Source organism: Vespula vulgaris, chromosome 12 (genome assembly GCF_905475345.1).
Source record: "Vespula vulgaris chromosome 12, iyVesVulg1.1, whole genome shotgun sequence".
Taxonomy (NCBI): domain Eukaryota; kingdom Metazoa; phylum Arthropoda; class Insecta; order Hymenoptera; family Vespidae; genus Vespula; species Vespula vulgaris.
This window is the reverse complement of record NC_066597.1, coordinates 5,003,486-5,021,164: the sequence shown is the minus strand read 5'-3', so window position 1 is coordinate 5,021,164 and position 17,679 is coordinate 5,003,486. Positions and strand designations below refer to the sequence as shown.

The 17,679-nt window shown below is 41.8% G+C and overlaps 1 protein-coding gene across 1 annotated transcript in view; it reads right to left on the bottom strand.

Moving 5' to 3' along the window:
• LOC127067951 (acetylcholine receptor subunit alpha-like 1) overlaps positions 1 to 4,523 on the bottom strand; it is a 131,591-nt gene extending 127,068 nt beyond the window's left edge. Inside the window, exon 1 of the mRNA XM_051003437.1 lies at positions 4,385 to 4,523. The gene's annotated coding sequence lies outside the window, so the exon portion shown is untranslated. The remainder of the gene's footprint in view (positions 1 to 4,384) is intronic.
• Between the last annotated feature and the right edge of the window lie 13,156 nt (positions 4,524 to 17,679).

The following is a 17,679-nucleotide window of genomic DNA, read 5'->3' as shown; positions in this document are numbered from 1 at the left end:
ATTATTATTATTATTATTGTTATATACAATCCTCAATAATCCAATTAGAATACACGCACTGATCGTAAAGCGATGACAATGGTACGCTAAGCAACTCGGTGAAAGGTTTCTCTCGTTTGGTAGGACATACTTTGCAAATCGGGTTACTACTCTCTAATACCAAGCAATTTCAACTGCAGGGCGTGGTCAAAGAGGGATAAAGAGGTAAAGAAGGAAAAGGAGGGGGTAGATGAAGGATAGAAAGAGTAAAGGAGAGGATTGCAAGGTGGGTGGATGGTTGGTTGGGATGGGTGGGTAATACGATGTGAACCGAACGAACCGAAACTTTTATCAACTTTACCGACTTTAATTCTTTACGATATGACCCTTCGTTGTAACTCCCGTTTAATCTTATTTTGTCGTTTTTACCATCGCCTAACATCAGAGAAGAGAAGACTTTCCACGTGATTTTTCCTCCGCTTGTGAACAGGACATAAAGAGAGACAGAAAGAGATAGAGAGAGAGAGAGAGAGAGAGAGAGAGAAAGAGAAATAGAAAGAAGAGAAGCAGATAGTTAATAAAAAGGAAAATAAAAAGAAAAAAAAATACGAAACGAATAAGACGCTCGATGTCTTCGTCGTTGAAACATAAAGTCTACTATTATTATTACTAGTACTAGTATCATTACTATCATTATTATTATTATCACTACTATTACTACTACTACTACTACTACTACTATTACTACTGCTATTACTACTAGTATTACTACTACTACTACTACTACCACCACTATCATCACGAGAGAGACTAAACTCAACGAGACACGACACACTGCCTGGAAATTATTATTTCGAAACATTTGCATTACAAAGTTTTCTATCGGCTTGTATGCGCTCGCATCAACGTGTATATATTACGTGTAGTTGTATGCGTGTATATAGGATAGACTCAAGGCACGACGAAAGAGGAGAGAGGAAAGGAGAGAAAATGGAGCAGCGCAGCGCAGTGGATACGCCTCACTTTGCACCGTAGTGCAACGCTGGTACTTCACACCGTGGCGTGAGGCTCAGAGGGGAGTGGGGGTTGCAAAGAGAGAGAGAGAGAGAGAGAGAGAGGGTGGAAGGCTGGCAAACTCGGCCGCTTTAACCTGCATCCGTGACTCCGCAACGGCGTCAACCATCCCCGACCGTCAGCTCACTCCCACTACCCACCCCTGCCTACCCCTTTACCACCTTTCCTCGCTTCGAAATGAAAAATGCAATTCGTCCATGCTTCCTTTGGCCGGACAAAAATTAGCATTTCGATTGTGTCCACCCTCCTCCTGTACGGTAAAAGCTTCAAAAGGCATTGCCGTTGCAATTTTTCGATGTTCCCTCGATCGCACCCGACCTACGAACCACTCCCCCTCAGCCCCCACCTTCACCCTCACCCCCATGTGATTTTCGCATATGAAGTGAGCGAAACTTTTCGTTCTCTTTTCCTGTTTGTTTGTTTTTTTTTCTTTTTTTCTTCATTTTTCTTTTTTTTCTTTTTTTTTTTCTTTTTATTATTCTCTTTCTTTCTTTTGCGAAAAACTTGGCCATCGATGGGTATTCATAAGAGACAAAGACAAACGATGGAATGTTAAAAAAGCTTCGGCCTGTCAGGTATCCTTTCTGAAGATGAGAAAGAAAAAAAAAAAAAGGAACATAAAAAAACAACTCATCGAATCCTTTTAATTCGATCTCGTGGAAAGAGAAAAAGAGGTAGTGTATGCAAGATAAATAGACTTTCGTTCGTAATCGGCAAAGTTTGAAAGAATTATACGATTTCGACGAATTTTCGACGAAGCATTTTCCACAAGGAAACAAAGTTGTTAGATATCTGAACGTTTTGCGGTCTACCGAAAGGAATCTTCCAGATGAGGGGATGATATACCTTTGCATCGTACTTCATTCCCTTATACCTTCTCGAAAGAAACTGCATATCGTCAGAGATTCGAAAACTTTGTACTGAAGTACTTCTATGGAATCTCATGCAATCATAGCGCGAACTTTAAGATGAGAGATAGAAATAGAGATAGATAGATAGAGAGAGAGAGAGAGAGATAAAATGAAAAAGAGAGAGAGAGAGAGAAATTTGGATCGAATACGACGAAGGTAGACGTTAATTTGAATGTAAATCTCATCTCGTCGCGAGGGTATCATTGAATAGGCAGCCGACGAACCATAAATTTGAATAACATCAATATATTCTCGGTCACTAAATCACTGGCCGACGTCAACGTAGGCGAGACGATTGAGTGACGATGGCAGTTCTGCCCCACCTAATGGCACTTCTTGCTTCTATCTCTCTATCTCTCTATCTCTCTCTTCCTCTTTCTCTCTCTCTCTCTCTCTCTCTCTCTCTCTCTCTTTCTTCCCTTTCTCTTTCTTTCTACATCTTTCAAACCATCAAGTAAAATCGTTTTTCTACGTAACGATGATTTATTATTATAAAGCCTACAAGACCGACGCCATCATTTCTCGACTTTCTCTTTATCGATGAAACGTGTTAGATAGAAAGAGAGAAAGAGATAAGAGAGGGAGAGATAAAAAACGACCTTCGTATCTCTTTTATGATAACGATGAATAGCAGAGTCATTTAAATGATACCGTGTCACATCTCGTTTCACGTATGGAAAAAGAAAAGATCTAGATGCGTAGAAACGTAGTATTGCGTAGAAATTTCTTCCAAATCGTTGCACACTCGACTTTTTCTTTCTTTCTTTATCTATCTCTATCTCTATCTCTATCTTCGTCTATCTCTCTCAATCCTAATCGAGGCTTTCCGCCAGTCTCGCGAGTTTTCATCGACAAGAAGAAGAAAGAGAAAGAAAAATGAAAAAAGAAGGAAAAAAGAGAAGAGAAAAAAATAGAAAAATAAAAAGGAAGAAACACATACATGGGTATCATTTATGCACTGCTTTACAACACGCTTCGTCCGTGCTTTTGAAAAAAGCTTTAGAGATGCGAGTCAGGAAAGCACCACGGTATACTCTCCTTACTAGAGAGACCGTACCTTGACCGGAAAACGTTGCCTACCCCGCATTCAACGGACTTCTTAAAGTGGATTTTCAGATGATAGCGGGACTCACTGAAATAAGATTACTTCGGTAGAACTCGGCTCTGGCTTGCTTTAGAGATGGTCGATTTCGAAAAGCTAGTCGATTATTTTAATCGGTAGCCGATAGGATTTTTATCGGGGACAATAATGTCCGAATAATGTATATGATATGTATATATATATATATAATTTCTTTATTCTTCCTTCTTTTTTCTTTTTTTATAAAAGATCCCGTCGTTGTCGATGTAAATTACTAACGATCTAATCGGATATAGAAATAAATTTATCTACTTTATATAGTTCCTTTATCGCAAGAATACAATACTTTTTCTACTCATCGATCATTCGATTATTCCCCATTAGAAATATTACATTTTTTTTAATTATCGAGAGAAACGTTCGAACGAAGTTTCGAAAAGATCGGCGATGTTCGATCGAATATACGATCGATTTTACGAAGGGAAAAAATTAATAAAGGACGGAAAGAGACGAGAGAGAGAGAGAGACAGAGAGAAAGGGAAAGGGAAAGAAAGAAAGAGAAAGAGATATCAGAAAATTTTTCTCGGGAAAATTAGCGTTTCATCGTGAAAACTAAAATCTACGATCGTAGGAAATTCGAGTACAGTCTGCAGAGGACATCGGCACCGTCGATATCTTTCGTAGAATCCGCCGAAAGTTCAATGACACGCACGCGGAGCGTTGTCTCCGCACCGCACCTCTTCCTCGTCGAATCGATAAAAGTTTAAACTCGGCTAGCCTATCCGCGGTATCCCCTCCTTTTCTTTCTTTCTTTCTCTCTCTCTCTCTTTCTCTCACTCTTTCTCTCTCTCTCACTCTCTCTCTCTCTCTATCTATCTATCTCTTTTCCCTTTCTTATTTAATCATCTGAATTTCAAGCGCTACTTCGTCTACAGTTCTATATCTGACATTTTATCTTCTATATTAGCCCAATCCTTCTCTTTCATATCCCTTTATCATTTTCTTTCATTTATTTATCTATTTATTTACTTTTCTTTTTTTCACTTAATCCTTTCTTACCTTACGTTCATATCATCATTCTATTATCATCATCATTGATACTCTTATTCCTCCGTATGGAATGATAAAACCAAACGTTGTCATTTATCGTTAGTATAATATAATAGTCCGCTAGTGATAAATCCTACGACAACGTTTCCCTTCATAACTTCTTTTACACATGGGTGACGCATAGGGATGATAGAAAAAAAAAAACAAAAAAAAAAAGAAAAAAAGGAGAAAAAAGAAAGAATGGAAAGAAGAATAGGGGGAAAAAAGAAGAAGAAATGATGAGACTCACGTAGTTATCTCGTCGGGTGGGCACATTGCCCGCGGGCGTCGGTGAGGAATAACGCCGAAGGACGACGAGCTACCGTAGCCCGGGCGTTCTACGTGGCTTCGAACACGACAAGTTCGTGGCCCGTGGTGCCGATTTACCCGCAGCAGTCCCCAGTCCTCGCCGCGTCGACGTGGCGCACCCACACATATCCCCCGACTGCTCGTCCACGTTGTCGTCTTTGTCTCTGTCTTTGTCTTTTTCGTTTTCGTTTTCGTCTTGTTCGTCCTCCACGAGTCCACACCGACGTTATCCGCGCCGGCGACGGCGACGTCGTCGTCGTTGTTGTCCGTCACGCTCGTCGTCGTTGTTGTCGTCGTCGTCGTCGTTGCCGCGACGATCTCGACGCCGGCGTCGAGGAGTAACGCGAACTTTCGTGCTCGGAACGAGCTAGAATCGTCGATGACGAACGACGACAAGATCGGTTGTACGAGAACACTTGGAGTAGAAGTAGAAGTAGTAGAAGAAGAAGAAGAAGAAGAAGAAGAAATAGAAGAAGAAGTAGAAGAAGAAGTAGAAGAAGAAGAAGAAGAAGAAGTAGAGGAAAAAGAAGTAGAAGAAGAAGAATAAGCACCGAGCACCAACACCACCGACAACCACAACGATGTTGACGAGGAGGATGATGGCGATGACCTTGACGTTAATGGAGACGACGATGGCGTTGACTTCGACGTTGACACTGACGTTGACGCTGACGCTGACGCTGACGCTGACGCTGATGATGACGATGACAACGACGAAGAAGAAGAAGCGACGAATATAGCCCAGAGAATAGATCCGGACGGTAAGGGAACGGCACTGCTTCCTCTTCGAACGAGGAGGACCGAGAAGGAGGAGACACGCGACCGTTGCCTCCGCTAGCAGCGACCGTTCAAAGGCCCTTGAAGGAGGAAGGAGCGAGGACGAACCGTGGTTTTTGCGGCCGCGCGACCGACTACCATCGACAACAACGTCGTCATTCGCATCGGCATCTTTAACTTTCTCGTCGGCACGAACAACATAGACGCATAGCCCGTAATCTTCCTAAAGACGAATCCCTTCAACGAGACGAACGCCACCGCCGTGATCGTCCTGATCGTTCTCGATCGTTTGCTCGCGCTAATGATCGCATTATTATTATCGTTAGTAATAATAGTAGCAGAATCGTTATTGCTCGTGCTGCTTTTCGTCGGCTTCTGTTTCTTGCAAGGGAACTCTCTCGTCATCGTCGTCCCCGTCGCACAGCTCGTTGCCGATAACGGCACGTTCTTTTCTATTAGCCCGATATCCGTGCCAGTGAGACTAGTCGTATTAGTAGTAGTAGTAGTAGTAGTAGCAATAGTATTAGTATTAGTAGTAGTAGTAGTAGTAGTAGCAGTACTAGCAGTAATAGTTGTAGTCGTAGCAATAGCAGTGACAGCAGTCGCGGTAGCGGCAGTCGTCGTCCACGTCGTCCTCGTCCTCGTCGTCCTCGTCGTCGTCGTCGCAGTCCTTGCAGCCGTAATAATAAAAGCAGCAGCAGCAGCAGCAGCGGCAGCAGCAGTAGCAGCAGCAGCAGCAATATTAGTAGTAGTAGTAGTAGTAGTAGTAGTAGTAGTAGTAATAGTAGTAGTAGCGGTAGGAGGAAGAGTAGCGGTAGTCGGCCTACTCGTTGCCCTCGTTGCCGTCGTTGCCCTCGTCCTCGGCGTCGTCCTCGTCGCGTTCACACTCGCCGTTACTACGCTACTCGACGTGTACGACCTCTTCGTTCTCTTCTTAGCCGATCCCGCCGTTGTCATCGTCGTACGAAACGAATCCGAGAGAACGTTCCGAGCGGCCATATCCCGCGGCGGAATCCAGCGGCTCCTGCCAGACGCAGCCGGGCCGACGAACGCACCGGCCGACCACTCGAGGCTTCTTCCACTTTTTCCACTTTGTCCTCTTCGTCTCCCTTATCAACGACTCTTTCCACTTGCCGCGCAAACCAATAGTACTCGAGGAGGAGGAGGACGACAGTGCCCGAATCGGTTGCGGGCTTAACGCCGGCAAACACGACGGCGGCCCTTCCGCGCTTCCGTCTCGAGTCCGCCGACCTTATCTCTTCTTTCTTCTCCGCCCTCTTTCTCCCCTTCAACCTCGTTTTCTCCTTCTCGACGTTGTCCTCCACCTCGTCGTTTCTCGTTAACTCGCTCCACCGGAATCGCTCCAACACCGCACGCTCTCCGCCGCTAGTCGCTGCCGAGAAGGACGATGCGGCACGTGCGGCAGCCCGCATAAGAGGCGGACGCCTCTTCCACGAGGCCGACGACGATCATTCACCTAGAGAGCACCCACCACTACACCACTACCACCACTACCACCACCACCACCACCATCACCACCACCGCTACCCCGAACGCCACGCTGTCCTCCTCCTTCTCCTCCTCCTCCTACCTTCTTCCACCACCTCCTCGTTCCGCTTCCTACCGACTTTTCCTTTTGCCTCGACACACCTTTTTCTTTCCTTTCTTCCCACCCTCGCTCTTTTTTCCTCTCTCTCTCTCTCTCTCTCTCTTTCTATTTCTCCCTTCCTCTTTCTCTCTTTTCCTCCCCCTCTCTCCTTCTTTCACTATGAATTTTTTTCTTCCTTTAAGAAAATACAATGTCTATCCGACAAACCGAAACGCCGCTACTTCGGCCGCATTAAGCCTTCCGATGAACGTTGGACGATGCTTAGGTTCTCTCATGTCTTCGGCTTTTCTTTCCTTTTCTAACACTTCCTCGAATCTTATCTTCCTTCTTCTCCGTTCGGACACCTTCCTCCTCTAGTTATATTCCTCTTGTTAAAATTTACTTTTTTCTCCTTCTCCTTCTCCTCCTCCTCCTCCTTCTTCTTCTTTCACTTCTTCCTCCTCCTGTGCGACAGCAGGAGAGAGGAAGCAGCGCTCGACGCGTACCTCTCGGCGGTCTTCTTCGGAAACTGCGCGTCCTCTCTTCGTCGTCGTGCGTGGGAGCTTGCGTGCGAGAGCTTGCGTGGAAGCTTGCGTGTCGAATTGTATGTGCGCGCGCGTGCTCTCTCTTTTCTTCTCCTCTTCTCTATCCGCTCAAGAGCCGTCGTCGTGTGTGCGCCAACTTTCTCGTAGAAACGTCAGGATTGCATGCGTGCCTGGGTACGTGCGTGCTTACATACGTACGAAGATACATAGAGACACACGCGCCCGCGCGCGCTCGCGCGCCTCTTTTTATTTCATATGACGAGAATAATCAGTCGGCCGGTCCACGGCGCATTCTCTCTCTTTCGGCACTGCGTGGCCCGCAGCAGCGATAGCAACAGCAACAGCAGTAGCAACAGCAGCAGCAGCACACCAGCAACCAGCGGCAGGCACTCCCAGGACGCGTCTCTCTTTCTCTCTGACAATGTTCCGAGCGAGCAACCCACCTTAGCACTGACGCTCTCTGCTCGTTTCGGGGGGGTGTTGTGGCGAGCCGTCGCTCTACACTCCGCCCTCCACCACCTTCCTCTTCCTCCTCCTCTTTTTCCTTCCTCTCTCTCACTCTCTCTCTCTCTCTTTCTCTCTCTCTCCCTCTCTCTTTCTCCCTCTCTCTCTCTCGTTCCGTTCCACGGTTAGAGTCGCTCTCCGGTTAGAGCCCCGCCGCACAAGCCACCCTGCGCCCCGGGAGCCAATACCAACCCCATGTGGAAGCCCCAACGCGAGACGTCGGCGATGACTTGCGAAGTCGGCCGAACGCGCCCGAGTCGCCGCCACCCCTGCTCGCCGACACCAACCAACTGCCCTCCCCCTCCTTCTCTCTACTCTTCCTCCACCTTCCTACTCCTCCTCATATTTCTCTCTATTTCTCTTTCCCTCTCTCTCTCTCTCTCTCTCTCTCTCTTTCTTCAGGCTCTACCATCACGCAGGTGCCGCCCCTGAAAGCTTGCCAAGCCCGCAAAACACCGCCGCCGCTGCTGCCGTTGCTGCTGCTGCTGATGCTGCTGATGCCGTTGCCGCCGCCGCTGCTGCTGCTGCCATGTGGCAGCACCAACAGGAACGGCTGACCGGAGACGCACGATCATCACCGAACTCCTACGAGACAAACAACGATGATGCGAAAGAGACCATGTGGAAACCTCGAGGCGTCGCCGACGCGCCATCAGTGCCGTATCTTTCATACTACTTTTTATTAAGTTAGTACGTGTATCAGTCACGTGAGAAACATCTTAAATTCAAAACATTTCATTCAAGTCCAAGTCCAAAAGATCAAATTTCAAAGCTACTTGAATTCCATTCTCCTATAAGACTCTCGATGTTTCAAGAGATGGTAAAGAGCATAGCTTTTGATGCTGCACTGGGCACGACCGAGAATCTACGAGCCGCCCTATTTCCCTCTCTCTCTCTCTCTCTCTCTCTCTATTCCTCGTTGCATTTACCCTTCCATATCCCTTTCTCCCACTACGTCACCCCTTTAGCCACCCTCGTCGCTCCTCGCTTTGCGAGGTACCCCAGTCGATACTGACACTGTCGGTGCGAGGTCGACTCGTCAGAGGGTGCTGAACGGAGACCAGAAGCGTCGACAGAGCGCTACGAAAAAAAACTCTGCGCTTATCCTACGTTCGTCTAAACTTATTCCACCCTTTATTCTTCTGCCGTCAAACATCCTCGGCATTGAATGTCCTACAATAAAAGCCCTTTCCGATATGGACGTATCGAACACGTCCCTGCATTTTCACCCTTCATTCTATTCTCTTTCTCTCTCTCTCTCTCTCTCTCTCTCTCTCTATCTATCTATCTATCTATCTATCTATCTATCTATCTATCTATCTTTTTCTTCCTATCTCTTACTCTTCCCATTCTCCGCGTTCACTGACTTCTCTTCTCTCTCTCTCTCTCTCTCTCTCTCTCTCTCTCACACACACACACATACACTTACTGTGCAACCTCTCGACCTTTCCCTTCTCGCTACAGACGATCTCGAAATTGTTACGTTTAATGGACCGACCAAGAAACCCCTCGATACTTCCGTACACCCAACGAGCGAACACGCTAATGGCTCGAACACGTCCCTAACTTGAATTCTCCTACTAATCCTTCTCCGACGAATCGAAGATGATAAATAACGCTTAAGAAAGAAGGTCTCCTACGTTAGTCCCCCATGTCGGCTTCAACCATTCTTGTCTCTCCGTACGTCGTAACTTCTGTTATTCTCGGAAGTCGGCGTCGAACAACCCCTCCAAATGAATATATATGATTCTTCTGTTGTATCCTTTATTGGTCTGACACGTCCTTCGTAGTTACCTTTGCCAAAAATTGTCTACCATCATAAAAATAAACGTCGAATTATTTTTTATTGCAAAAAAAAAAAAAGAAACGAATATAAGTAATACACGCAAACATCGTAATATATTATTAGAGAATTATCTCGTAAGTATGAAACGATCGAGCGTATTTTTTTTTTTTTTTTACTAACAATGATTAATAAAATGAAAAATAAAAGAAGACGTATCCATTCGATTGTATCGAACATATGAAATAAAAGTTAATATTTGGAAGAAATATTTAACCTGTTTTTTTCTTGTTTTCTTTTTATAATCTCATCCAGGGTAGAACGTGAGAACGTTTTATCGACGATTTGAAGGGTTGGAGGAAAGAAGGCTATGGGGTATGTGAGCTTGTATAGGGAAGGGAGAGGAAGAAGTGGGGTTGTAGAAAGGGGGGCACGTGCGCTCGAAACGACGAAAACACGCGATACTCTCGTGTACGCGGATACACGCAGGAACGCGATGGAACCTCAGATATGGTGTTCTACGTTCTACGTCGTCGGTAGTAGCTCTACGCGAGTATCATACGTGTGAGGTATTCCCGGTAACTCTCGAATCCTCTCCCCCTAGTTCATGGATTCCTCAAAGTTAACGGGTATGCGTGAAGTTCTTGTTTTAGCGATACGGTCAACGGAATTTCTCGAGGACCCAGGATGCAATTGTGTTACCTTTGGACGACACGAATGCATCTCGAGCAAACGCGAGGTCAGAGTCACGAAAATTCAACGGAATCCGAAACAGTTGGCAAAGCCAATAGGCAATTGCGTGCCACAGTGGCACAGAGAAAACAAGAGAGATGGAACGAGCCAACGAAGAAATGGGGACGAGAGAGAGAGAGAGAGAGAGAGAGAGAATGTGAATGAACAACATCATCGATGAAATTAACGATATTAATAATTCATTCGACGATAGTGAAACGATTTCTTACTCGACTACTATCCGTACGTTTCCCATTCACAAGTTATTCGTTGCGATCAACAAGGCTACACCAACGAGTTGATTCACCATTGTATTGTATGTTTATCGAAGAAGTTTTGAATACTTTATCTTTTCTCTGTATTAAGATAACTCGTACGTACCATTTATATACATACGTACACGTAAAGCCATCGATTTTATACGGTAAAGATTCTCTCTCCATGCAATAGAATTTTTCTGTTTTTATCTTATGTTATCTTTGCTTGGTTCTATCTTATAAAGAATAATATTGGTATGTGAATATAGTATAATCTTTGTATAAAGATGTGACATGTCAAAACTGAATATTTCTTCGTTGCTATTATTACTTGTATAATGATTATATATATATATATATTAAATATAACAGATATTTAACGTGCAGTTAAATTATAAATCAAGTTTTTTGACTAATTGCTTTCGATTTGTATTATTTACAAATAATTATAGCGACGAAGAAAAAACAGAAAGCTGATATGGTCGTCTTCGACACGTATAGAAATTATTAGCTTACAGTCGAATAAGAACGGAAAGATAACATAAAACAGATAGGAGAAGAGAAATTTTACCGAATAAAGAAAGAACCTGCGATATACGTCATTTATTATCACAAGTGTACTTATATACAAAGTTCATTAAAAAAAGAAAAAAAGATCACATGTTTCTCGATTTTTCTTTTAGAAGAAAAAGAAAGGGAGCATCGATGAAGTAATTCGAGATATAAAATAAAAAAGCTAAAATAGGTAAGAGTCCAATCGATAAAATTATTTCGAGATCAGTGAAAATTCGAATTACATCGTTGCCTGCGAATACTTTATCGAGTTGCAATTATCAGAAGAGTGCATACATGCGTACATACATACATACATATATACGTGCGTACACAGAGTAGCAAGAACGATTGAAGAAATAACTCGAAACGCGACAAATACCAGACGTATTTCCCTAGGGTCCTTTCAATCCCTTGAAGATGGATAAGCCATCTCTTCTGTATCGACGTACATACATCGATATATACTTTGAGTAACTCAATTACAACAATCTCAAGAGAACGGACCTATTGTTGTTCCGGGCAAATAATATTTGTACAAAGTGTTTATTGTCGATTGTTCGGAATTTTTTCGATTAGAAAAAAAAAAAGAAAGAAAAAACCAATCATTTTTTAATACAAACATTAAAAAAAAAGAAAGAAATACTAATCTATAAATAAAAGATTTTTATCAAATCTTTCGATGTATCTCCAATCGTAATTCGTAATCATTAATTAATTACATATTATTAAACTAATCGTCTCTAAACCTACATCTAATCGAAAATTAATGATCGTGTCCACGAGTAAATCATACTATTTGAAGATTCTGTTTCGTTTGCTGCTAACCGGCTAACTTCGAATCGTATAAAGCACGAGCTTTATCTCCGTAATAGCACTACGATGAAAGTGTATGTTCGTGGGAAGGGATGCGAGACCAAAGCCATCAGAGGATAATGCTTCTACGAAGTCATACGCAGTTGTGACTATTACGAGCTACCGATTCCTTATCCCCCGAGCATAATACCGTCTGGTGTTCCACAAACGTCTGTTCCGCAAATGTTGCGGTAAATGGACCTGAGAACGCAAAATGAAAAGGACGAAAGTTTTCTTAGTATACGCCAACAAAATAGTCCTTCCCTTTAGACTTTTTTAAATTTCTTGAAACGTTTCATATTACTCGACTCGTAAGTACATACCTATTGCAATTTTCTATACAATTTATACTATAGGTATAATCTCTACAATTGCGAAGAAATTTCTGTAAAGAACGGTGGCAACAATCCTACAGAAAAGTGTCTCCTCGTAGATTTGGTTAATTTTTGTATGTTACCGTCATCTTGTACGAATATCTCGATATAAACCACAACTTGATCTTACGAGCACGTTTCCGTGCTACTACAAGTCCTGGAAGATTCAGATTTAACGTGTAAATGTATAAGCATTTCGACCCGATATATATGTGTGTGTATCCATGAGCCTCGTTCAAATGTGAGTACATGCGTATACATATAACTTTAATATACATATATTCTCTTTATATATAAGGCTTAAGAGAAAAGGGGTTAATTAAATATTTCATGAATAGTATATAAATATATTGTTTTCATTTAATTAAGAAGACCTAATATTGGAAACAAGGTAAGAATATTTCTGCGCAAAAAGACAGTAAAACAAATATCAATCAACTTACTGATCTTTCGTTGAAAAGATAGAGAAGAAAAAAAAGAAAATATCGATACATTCGTGAAAGGAACATCGTAACGAGTGTTAGGTCGATTAATCGAATGAAAGAAACGGGAAGGTGAAAAATTAGTCGTTGAGACGAATACTCAAGGCCGTTCGAGTGGCGTTCGTGAACCTATTCGATTCCACCCTCTCTCCTCTTTCTTTTCCCAGCTTTAATGATGTTTCCTCAAACACCGACTTTTTCCCCTTTTCTTTGAACACTCGCGCGCTTTCAACTCCCGTGAGAACGAACGTCTTGCCCGTAACGTTCGTTGAAAGATCAGAATTCGAGCGGATGATGTCGGTGACAGACGGAACGGGACGACACCCCTGGGACTCGCGAGAAAGATAGACGAAAGAGAGTTCGTATCTCGATACTCCACCTACTACACCTCTTTAGTCCTGCCGAGTTCCCAGTCGAGTCTCCGTTTGTGTTAGGTTCGTTTCTCTACTGACTTCTCAATCTAAAGAAGGACAGAGACGAGACGATTTGGTCGTAGAAGTGAAAAAAGAACCTGAAAAGATCTGATCTTTTTCTTTCTCTTTTATCTTGGCGATACTAAGAATCGTTGATCTTTGGAGTCCCAACGAAAACTCTTTTCCTCTCTACGCTTCGTAACAATCACGAAATTACACCAGCCGTACGCTTAATAATGACATACTTAAATATTATTATACTTTTCTACGTGCTTGTTGTTTTTCTCTTTCCCAAGAATTATTTCACTTTTCTCTCTTCCTCTCTCTCTCTCTCTCTCTCTCTCTCTTTCATATCATTTTTATTTTCCCACATTTACATGCAAAGATATGCAATCACAGAAAAGACACACTCGATGTGAAACTGTTAAAGGGGTCGAATTAATTCCTACGGTGAAATAAGCTCTATATAATAATCGGCGAAGCATAAGCCGTGACGACGAGGATGCGCCAGACGAGGAACGTTAATATTGTTCTCTTAGCCACGTACACACGTATCTATCTCTAGCTACGTACATATGTACATACGTAGGTAGAATATACCGGGTGTCCCTAAAGGGGTCGGCATAATTTACGAACCGCGAGCGCAAACAGTCATTTAAAGTCCGACACCGCCCTGGCTATTATCCTGGAACTGCAAAACGGGCCGTGCTTCTCCACCTTCCAAAAAGAGAAAGAGAAAGATAAAGATATATATATATGTAGAAAGAGAGAGAGAGAGAGAGAGAGAGAGAGAGAGAGAGAGAGAGAAAAGCTAGAGAAACGGCTTCAGACCGTTCGGTGGATACCAAGAGAATTCAACAACGAACTATAATGGGATTTTAGCTTATCTCACAGCCCCTCCACTTTACCTTCCTCTCCTCCTTTTCCTCCCCCTCTCCTCCTACTCTACTGCTTTCCTTCACTTTCTAGTCCTCCCATCCCCGTTTATCCTTAGTTCGCGAGATATAGAAGATTGGCCGATGCGTGAGACCACATTAATTACCGGTACACGTCAGGAGGCTCTTTCGAGTCAACGCTAGTATCCTCTTCTAACCCTCTCATCTTCGATCTCATTCTAACCCACGAACCATCACTAGTAACATCACCACCTCTCATTCTTTCTCCCTATTCCTCTCTGAGCTTCTCGGCAGACTCCTCAACAGAAATTTCAAGAATGCGATTTTAACTGTAACTTTCCTTGTGATTAAGGAAGATTGCTTCTGTCTGAGAGGACATTCCCAAGGCTCGGAATTGATTAATAATTCGCTTCGACGATACAACGTTGCGAGAGAGAAAGAAATGAAGAGAGAGAGAGAGAGAGAGAGAGAGAGACAAGAACAAAGTGTTGCATTACTCGCGTTCCAAAATAGTTCTAGAGGAAACATCGCTAAACTATCTCTCTTTCGAAACGACGAACAAAGTCGATCGCCAGAGTTACGTCGTTCGGCAACTTGAAAACATTCGGCTCAGCTTAAACTTTTGAACAATTAACACAAGCAGAGGAAAGGAAGTGTAAAAGTGTAGTCATGTGTGGGAACGATTATTATTATTATTATTATTATTATTATTATTATTATTATTATTATTATTATAATATTATGAATTAAACATTATATAATTACAATTTTGATCCTCAACAATTCAAGTTTCTCGATCATCTTCAAAATTGGATTTATCGTAATCGCTCTGCAGATGATTCAGAGGAATGAATATGAAACATTTAAAATCTAAACGTTTTACGAATGTCATTCTTTCTTTTTTAATCGCAACAAATTCATATCGTTTAATTCGTCTATTTATATGCTACAATATGTGTTGTGATAATAAAAATATATCGATATATTTAAAAAAAAATAAGAAGAAGAGAAAAGATTGTCTGACATCTACGATCTGATAAATCTCTACGAAGATATCTAGACAGAAATGTTGCGTTAATCAGAATATTGTCCCTTTTTAAAAGAAACAAATTATTTATTTTGATATTTCTATCGTCAAAAATAGTCGAAGATATTTCAGTCAATAATAGAAAACGTTAGTTGACTTATCTCGTACAACGTTTGTAATAACATGTCCTATCTCTTGTAAAGACAACACGTTTTATTAATTTTAGCTGATAGTAAGGGATGTCGTAGTATCGTTGTTATATACACCCCGAAACAAGGATTATGGGGTCGAGTGATAAGGAAGAGAGGGATGTGAAGAAGGAAAACCGGACGAAAGCTGATGGGACTCGATCGATCTTTCAGGAAAGTTTGGAAATTGAGTGTGAATAGCGATAGACCGATGGACGTTCCTCAAGCTTGCCAACCGGAAAAATAATTCGGAAGATTAACCCGGTGACGTCCGAAAATGAATTTTCTCTGACAGATAAGCGGAACTTCCTTTATGTATTTTTTTTTTTTTCTTTCCTTAGGAATGATTTATGATCAAACGATCGATGCACTGTCTCTTGTTTCCTCTCTCTCTCTCTCTCTCTCTCTCTCTCTTTCTCTCTCTCTCTCTGTAAAATTTCACGAAAAAAGAAATGTCAATAAAAAGAAGAAACCTTTTAGAAGAACTGAATATAAAATTTCTCTTATTAATTTTAAACTTTCAATGTTATGAACGTTGAACGTCAAATGTTACTCGAACTAGTCTTCGTGAAATAATATACATCATCGTAAATTGCACTCAGTTTACTAGACTATTAGCAACTTCGTATGCCAGCGAAGGGATAAGAAGGGTGCATGGAGAGAGAAAGAGAGAAGCTGTAGTGAATTTTGATGCACCCATGTACAGAGCATATTCCTTACACCTGCCGGATACAGTACATGCAACGTAGACAAGACCCAAGAGTGTAAGCTTGTATGATCTATGTGCTAATACAAGTTGTCACAAAAGCAATGTTAATATCGTATGAAGTAGTACAAAGTAGTAAAGTATCTTTATCTTTTAGGATATGAATTTTTTCTAACGAAATAAGAAAAAAGAAAAAAAAAAGAAAGAAAGAAAAGAAAAAGAAAATAATGTTTTCAATCTCACACGATCTTGATCGTGACCTAACGGAATAGAGAAGAAAGAATGAAAGAAGAAAATGTCCAAAAAAAAAGAAAAAGAAAAAGAAAAAAGTTTTCCAGTTGATCCATTTCTAATTCGAATAGAAATGAACCGGTAGTGCAACGATTCGAATCGAAGTGCATTCGCTCCGATAACTCGGTCCATCTACGATAACAGACGCTTTTAACGTTACAAACGATGCTTCCGTTATTTCGAAGTACAATTGGATCGTCGAACTTGTCGTTCTTGAAAATTTCTCTATGAGAACGCATCTACGTGTACGTACAATAACAGAATATATGTATGTACGTATGTATGAGAATATATGTGTAAGAGAGAATATATGACGAGTGCGTATTTACGTAGGAGAGGCCAGTTACCTCTCGTCTGCACTCGAATGTGACGTCATAGTATTTCTCGAGCTAGTACTTCGCACTAGGAAAGCCGGAAAACAGTCACATTTGTCATTGTTATAAAGGGCCAGGAATAGTATATAGTACATATAGAAAATAGAGAAATATTCGTATACCTATATAGATATGTGTGTGTGTGTGTGCGCGCACGCGCGCGTGTGTGTGAGCGTGTGCGCGTGTGTGTATATATATATGTACAACGATATATATACATGTATAGATATATATGAAAAGTAAGAAAAAGAAGTATTGGAAGAAAATAGAAACGAGCTTGAAAATAAAGATAGACTTAATGGGTAGACCTATTACTATTATATTATAACGTAGAGAAATAGCGATAACGTGAAGAAAGATGAGAACTTAGAAAAGAACGATCGTTTTGCGTTACTTCGCGAAAGGGAAGGGATTCTCGATTATTATATCTCGTATCGTCGAGCTAAAAGCTTCACAAATTTTCTCTCTCTCTCTCTCTCTCTCTCTCTCTCTCTCTCTCTCTCTCTCTTTCTCATATGGTTTTCTCTTTCTCTACAACCAGAGAAAGAGGAAAACCTCTCCTCCTTTTACCAAAGAAGATTACTTTAAACATTATTCAAATTAATTGTAAACTATAAAGTACAGTAGTATATATTATATTAGGCACGACCTATTTTCAGATAGTTTATCGTTCTATATATTATACATATATCGTTGAAGCAATCTATCTACGTCATATGAACACAGTACCAAACTAAAGATTATTAGCCGGATACCGAGGATCTATTAGGACGATATGAATACTCTATATTATCCTTCGACGATGTAGCGAATCTATTTACTATAGGGTCCTTCCAAAATCTACGAGGGTCTCATGGCTAATGATGTTCTTTACGCTTACATACCCACCCAC